Raw genomic sequence first — 7,735 nt, forward strand, 5'->3', positions numbered from 1 at the left:
CGTTGGAGTTTCAACATAAGGTCTTTCCTAAAGTGTGGTGGTACAAATCTAGCGCGTAAACATGCTTTCAAATCGTTCCAAGAGACCACGGGCGGCCTCTTGTGTAGGTCAATGTCCATGAGGTATTGATGCCACCATTGCATGGCATAGTCCAAAAATTCTAAAGAAGCTAACTTAACCCTATGCTCATCCCTAACCCCATTTACATCAAAAATTTGTTCAACCTTAGCCTCCCATCCTAAGTATACATTGGGATCACTTTCACCACTAAAACTAGGAAGTTTTACATTAGGAGAACAAGGGCCAGCCACATGTTGGCGCCTCTCTTCATGGTGATGATGTCTTGGCCTTGGATTATCTTCATAATAACCATGGGAGTGCCTTGAAGAATGCCGACTAGGAGGAGGAGTTCTTCTCTCACGGTTTTGATGCATTTCTTCTCGGTTTAACTCCAAACTTTGGAGCCGTGCTTCCATCTTCCTTATCACCTCAAGATAGTGAGCATTGGATTGCTTGGCATTCTTTAAGTCCTCATAAAGGGCTGCCTTTTGTGGTGAGCACGGTTTGGAGGACTCTCCACTAGAGAAATGAGCCATGAGCAGAAAATACACAAAAACAGAAAGCAAAACAGTGAAAGAAACTTGTTAGACAATTAAAAAACAGTGAGATATAGGTTGCTGGAAAATGCCCAAGAAAGCACTCAAACCACTCCAAGAAAAAATTCTGTCCTCAACCAAGCCTTGCTTGTGGAATGGAGTAGCTTCAAGTGAAATATGTCACAGCAAACCAACTTACTTAAGAACAAGTCTCCACACAACTTTAAGAAAACAAAAAAGACAAGCAAGAAAAAGGTGTAAACAATAAAAGCTAAACCAAAAACAGAGAGCAATGTATGACAAACTAGAAAGAATATGAATGAAAGACAATCAAGAAAAATAAGGAACTCAATGAATAAAGAAGGCACACAAAAAGAGTCCTAAAGAAAAGTGCTAGAGTAGATGAAAGAAAACAGGAAACAGCTACTGAAATTTTTTATTTATTTTTTTAAAAGCAAACTGTGCTATGTTTACAGATTTAACTGTACCGATTGAAAGCGAACTGGAATGTGAAAAATTAACCACAGAAACTTCAATGTCTTAACTCAAAAATGGCACTGGAATGAGGTAAAAAAAGTAAGCCAATTGAGAGAAATAAATTTTTCAAAATTGCTGCCCAATTACCGTATTCTTTTCGGCAGTATTGTACACTTTTCGTATTTTATTTATCATTTTTTGTGTACTTGGAATTTTTGAGTGATTCTTTTTTCTATGCTTTTGTAACACTTTGAAGTATGTAAATCCAAATTTTCACAAATTTCCTATGAGCCAATTAATTGCAGTAAATTGAAAACAGTAGCACGTTTGTAAGAAAACAGAGGAGCCTATTTAGGAATGAAAAACAGTATGATGAACTAGCAAAGACATAATGGAAATTGTGTAAAGGAACTTGTATAGAATGAAAATACAAGCATGAACTCAATATCTAAAAATGAAAATGCACAAAGGATCAAGCAATAAACTAAAAAAAAACAGAAAGTAAACCAAAGCAAGAAACAATTAAAGCAATAAAAGTACTACTAGAAGTAATGACAATTATGGAATAACATGACTAAGACAAAACTTGACATGATTACAAAATTAAAACACATATAACAAGATATAACCACAAGTGAAAGGAAGCTTAAGGTCAGCTCTAGGAAGGAGAATGTCATTCCAAAAGAGCAGCCATACTCATATGAACAATGAGTGCTAGAATCCTTTTCACAAACACATGGTGTAACAAAAGAAAACAGCAAAAAAACTCAAAATAAATCCTAAAACAGAATGGTAAACAACTTGAATTAAAGAGCTCTTGAAAGTAAAGTGCAATACAACTCAAAATTTAAGCAAGAAACAAGCCTAGACTCTAGATACCACATGATGTGAATGTAATACAAGAATACTTGATTCTTTGACATTCTTAGGAGCAACTTGAGCTGGTCATAGTGGCACTTTACTTAGAATTGGATCAATGTTCTAATTCAAGAACTCACCAAGACTTTGCACCAACCAAAACTCATATGGAAGTCCATATATTGTCAAATGGAATCAAACAACAAGAAAGGAAGAACACAAATTGAAAACTAGACAGAATTGAAAAGCTAAGCTACTGCACCAAACAGAATCAAGGAAACAATGCTGGAAACACAAAATTAAACGGTAGAAAATGAAGTAAAACTCTAGGAATCAAAAACTACCGAATGGAAAATTGAAGAAAAAGGAAGAAGAACACTTATAGGAAGATGCTTGCTGGATTTTGAGAATTGGAAGAAGCCATTCACACCACTTGGAACCTTGAACCAAGATAAGTGATGGAGTGCCGCCACTTGAAGCTCACCATTGCTCACAAGATAAGGCAAAGGAAGAAGAAGACTCAAGACTCACAATTTCTCTCCAAATTTGAGTATAGTCTCTCTACTATAAAATTCTAATCTGAATTGTGAAGGACCTAAGCCCTCCTTTTATAGGAGTAAGGGCTGGTCATTTACATAGCTTATTCCCTAAGCTACCCAAAAAACTCCTAAGATCACACCCCCCTTACTAAGCTCACTCCCCAAGCTTCTAGAATTTGCTAAACTAAAGCCTAAAGATGCTTTTACAAAAGAGGTGTCTCATGTTTCCCTCTAATCACCTTTCTAAACATTATTCTATATTATTTACAATTTAAAAGAAACTATAAAGAGAGATATTTAATATGAAGCCTATTATTTGAGAGTTTGTAGACTTCTTTATCTTTAGGCTTGATCTTCTCTTTGACTTCTTTTAATTTGTGAGAAGACTAGAAGGAAGAACTTCAAATGTGTAGGTGAAAATCCTCTTCCTTCATTAATAAAATCCTCTCCTAGTGGATATCCATCACTCAGGGTCCTCCACGCTGGTGAAAGTAGCCTTCACAGGTACAACGCTCGCAGGGATAGGCGTGTCTGTGATCGCCTGAGCAAACGGCATAGGGAAAACGCGAGGTGGCGACGACGGTGCGACCTCTTCAGCGACCGGGCGGCCTCTCTGCTCCTGAAGAGCTTGGCGCAACTCCTCAGTCACTTTGCTGAGCTCTTCATTCCTGGCCTGAGAGGCGGCTAGGTCCTCATGCATCTTTACCTGCTCTATGCGCGAGGCCTCCACATTCGCCTGCAGTGCACGCATGATCTCCATCATCTGCGCCATGGTCATGGCGCCTTCAGCAGCAACTGGCACAACTGGACTTGAACGGTTGCTTCTCATCTTTCTCATGAAACTCAGCAAACCAAAGTTCGACGAACAAAATCTCCTTCAGCAACGATCGATCCAACAATCAACCGGTTAGAAATTCTCAAACTCCCTAAGACCTCCGCAAACGCAACTACAATAGCACGCCGATCGATTCGGACGTCGAAACCTTCACAGAAACTTGCAACTCCACCACAACACCACCGCTGCTCCAGCAACTCCCGATTCACTAACCAGAAATGCAATCGAACGGAAGGAAACACCGAACAGCCGATTGAAAACCGCGCGAACAGCAAGAAACTCCAAGAAAACCGATCGAAAGCTTGAACGAACGGTGGAAAGCCTCACTCCGCCGATTAAAACTCAAACAAACGGTAGAAACCTCGAATTCACCGAACAAAACTCGAACGAACGGTGGAAAACACAAATTTAACGAACAAAAGCTTGAATGAACGGCGGAAAATGGTTGCACCAGCACACAACCACACAGAAACTGCAGAAACTCCAAGAACTCACGCTGTGGATGGGGATAGGTTTTACACGGCCCCACGGTGGGCGCCTGATGATCCTGCCTGTTGACCAGAACGCAAGAGCCTTGCCTCGTCAAATCTGGATCGACTTTGCACCGTGCTAGCTTCCGTCCTTTGCCTTGATTCACCTCAAGAACCTGCAAAAGACAGAACGGCGCCGCTGCGGCCGATCGTGCTCCGACACTCAAGTCAGCGACTGAACCACCAAAATACTAAGAGAAAACTAAGAACTTTAGGAACCGTGCAATGTTCTCCCTTAGCGTACTCAAGTTCTCGCAAGCGTAAAGAAGTATTCTAAAACGCGCGTACCTCAGAAGTTTGTTAGGATCCCTTATATACCTGTGCGCTTTCTCTCTCCTGACAGTTAGACATCTGGACACGTGGCTCGCATCCAGCTGTACACGTGTCACCATCTGGAGCATCCTTGACTTGAGTGTCACCTCTTACTCTTCAGGTTGTTCGACTAAGTTACTTATGCAGGAAGCAACTCAGCGTATAGCTGCCTTGGAGCGCGATCTCTTCTGTGTGGCGAGTACGGGTGTCTTCATACACACCTTCCCTGTGGTCTCGCCGACCGCCATTATATTCTACTTTACTTACTTCACTGTGCATGCTCGGGTAAGCTGTTCCCCGACCTCAACTTCTGGCCAGCTAGGGAATGACCATCTGACGACTTCATCCTTTGCTTCGAAAGCCTGAAACAAGCTTTCCTGATCCATCGACGATGTCCTTCTCTCGGCGATCTCCGATCGCCTTGTCGCCTGGGTTCACATCCGGCGACTACGACACAAACTTGGTGACCGCCAGTTTAGGTATGCTAGGGGTCGGGGCACGCCAACTTAATGACTGGCGACTACACGAACCCCCCGACTTCCTTCCCTTCTGCCAGCCAGGTGTCCCGTTCAACACGCCTACATTATAGCTTGCTGCCACGTCATCGATTCCGACTACCTGGGCGGTACACTGGGAATATGGTGTTTATACTTAATGGTAATGTTATTGAGTGCTCTGCAATCTATGCACATCCTCCAATAACCATCATTTTTAGGCATCAAAATTACTGGAACAACACATGGGCTCATGGTCTCTTGTACCCATCCTTTGTTCATCAATTCTTCAACTTGAGTTTGGATTTCCTACAAAACAGAATCAACACTAGGAAGCAAATTAATTTGGTTAGAATGGTCAGCAACCAAAGTGTTGTTTTTGCAATAAGGTAAATAAAGAGGTTTGCTAGAAAGTAGCAACTTCTTCACTTCATTCACTTTCATTAATCCACTCATTTTTCTCTCATGTGTTTCTCTCTTTTTAAGTGTTTCACTCTTGCTCTGTTGAGGTGTTTCACTCATCTCTCTTTTCTCTTGGACTCTCTTTTCTATCAATTTGATTTGATCCTCACACACCTCTCTAGGAGATAAGGGTTTGAGAATGATCTTCTTATTATTCTGCATGAAAGAGATTTTATTGGTGAAACCATCATGAATAGCCTTGGTGTCAAACTGCCACAACCTCCCTAACAAAATGTGAGTTGCCTCCATTGGAATCACATCACACAAGATATTGTCATTATATTTTCCTATGGATAGGTGCACCTCCACTTGCTTACTCACTGTCATCTCTCCATCTTCACTAAGCCATTGAAGCTTGTATGGCCTTGGGTGCGGTTTTGTCTCCAAATTCAATTTGGTAACTAGTGTTGAGCTAGCTACATTGGTGCAACTTCCTCCATCAACTATGAGTGAACATATTTTCCCTTGAATGGAACATCTAGTATGGAAAATATTTTTCCTTTGGGTTTGGTCCAAAGCTTGCATTTTGCTTCCTAAAAGCCTTCGAATCATCAACAAATCACCCTCCAATTATCCAACTCCACCTCTACCTCTTCCTTCTCTTCTTCACTTAAAGGTTCATTGACTATTTGTGTCTTTGATAAACTGATCATATTCTTTTTTGTTGGACATTCTGAATCATAATGTCCTCTTCCCAAGCATTTGAAACATTTTACCTCACTTGTTTTCCTTTTAGGTGGTGAATTACTATATCTATGAGGTGACTTCCCACTTGAAGATGTGACTGAACTTGAGGGAACTCCTTTATCCTTCATTGCCATATCCTTCCAATTGAAATTTTTATTATTTTTAGAACTCCTCATGATTCCCTTCCTCTTGAGTTGTTGTTCTACTTGGTTAGCCTTGTGCAACAACTCTTTCATGTCAACATACTCTTGCAGCTCCACAACATCCCTAATATCATGATTCAATCCATTCAAAAATCTTGCCATGATTGCTTCATTTTCTTCATTTTTTCCAGCTCTAATCATGGTCACCTCCATCTCTTTAAAATACTCTTCCACATTTTTATTCCCTTGAGTCATTCTTTGAAGTTTGAGTTGCAAATCCCTATTGTAGCTTGCTGGAAGATATCTCTTCCTCATTATCCTTTTCATTCTTGTCCAAGTGTTCACCATGGGTTCCTCATATTTAACTTTCTCCCTTTGGTATTTATTCCACCAAGTTAAGGCATAATGTGAAAATGCAGCTGCTGCCAACTTCATCTTTTGCTCATCATTATACTCATTGCAAGCAAACACATGATGTTCCGGCCGGTTGACCGGGATCGTCTTTGCGCGTGGCTTGTCCTTGCGAGCTAGGGCATCTTCGTTTGCTCCGTCAAAGACACCTGAAAAGAGAAGTGAACAAAGGGGCGCCCTCGCGGCCGTTTGCACTCCGACGATCAAGTCAACTAGCGAGAAATATCAAAAAACTGCACTGAATGACTGAAACGGTGTAACTAGAACTGTGTTGCCCTAATTGCCTTGTGCTCACTGTGAGTGTGCCGCGAAGACAACTAGGGTTTTCTCTCTGTATCTCTCTGTGTGTATTAGGTTAAAACTCGGTCCCTTTTCCAATGCCCCAAGGTCCCTTTTTATACACCTCTAATCTTTAAAGCGCGTTAAAGCGCATTGAAGGCGTATCAAAACATTCCTTGGAACATTCGAATCTTAACTGAATTAACGCGTACCTTGGCAAACTTTCCCTGAAACTTTTTATGAGCACGTGGGTATTGCCACGTACCCTTTTGACTTGATCGTTTATTCTGTGCAGAGGGTCCCACAGTGCCGCCAACCAACTTAGGGTTTTTCCATCGTGTGAGCCCTCTTTTCTGCGAAGTGCTTCTGTCACGTGGGTTGACTTTTTGGGTGCCAACTCATGCGTCCCAATTACTAGTCACTCGCCCTGGGAGTGTATCTACCTTTCTCTCGTACCATGCATGTGGTTCTCCCCTGGTCGTGGCCCTCTCATGGGTCGTATCTGTCCCAGGGTCTCCCAGCAGTGGCGTGGGTACTTCACGAGTCAGGTTTACCCCCTACTGGTACTAGAACTTATGGCCTCGAAGCCACCTTTCTCTTCCCTTTGTCACTGTTCTGAACTATCGAGGCCCGAAGCCTCCTTGCGATGTCCTAGCTTGGCAATGCTTTAACCTGGCGGTACCCTTGCTTGGCGATGCCTCTCTTGGGCGACGCCTTACTTAGGCGATGCCTCAGCGAGGCGATGACTCGAGCGGTCAACCTGTTGACTTTCTTCCATGGGTCCCCGGAGGGGTTCCACCACGTGTTGACTTTGACCTTCGGTCGACCCCCGGGAACGGGACGGTACACAATCCCCCCAGTCTTGAGCTGACACTTGTTTCAGCGAAAAGACTAAGTCCTTGCTCTATTGCCTTCGGGGCATTTTGATGACGTGTCACTTTCTGACCGGTTGACGTGACATTTTTTGTGCCGCCGACGCGACGTACATTCAAGGACCCTGATGACGTGACACTTTCTGAGCGAGAAAAGTGACGTCTTGGGTCGTATTTTAATCTCCTGACACGTGGCCCAATCGCACGGTGCTCATTTGGCGTCCATTGCACTTCAGTTGC

At 42.5% G+C, this 7,735-nt stretch overlaps 1 pseudogene; it reads right to left on the minus strand.

Annotated features, from left to right (window-relative positions):
* Positions 1–4,950: 4,950 nt before the first annotated feature.
* On the minus strand, positions 4,951–6,095 carry LOC150025572 (uncharacterized; annotated as a pseudogene).
* Between the last annotated feature and the right edge of the window lie 1,640 nt (positions 6,096–7,735).

This window comes from Phaseolus vulgaris, chromosome 8 (genome assembly GCF_051622355.1).
Source record: "Phaseolus vulgaris cultivar YP4 chromosome 8, ASM5162235v1, whole genome shotgun sequence".
NCBI classification, from domain to species: Eukaryota; Viridiplantae; Streptophyta; class Magnoliopsida; order Fabales; family Fabaceae; genus Phaseolus; species Phaseolus vulgaris.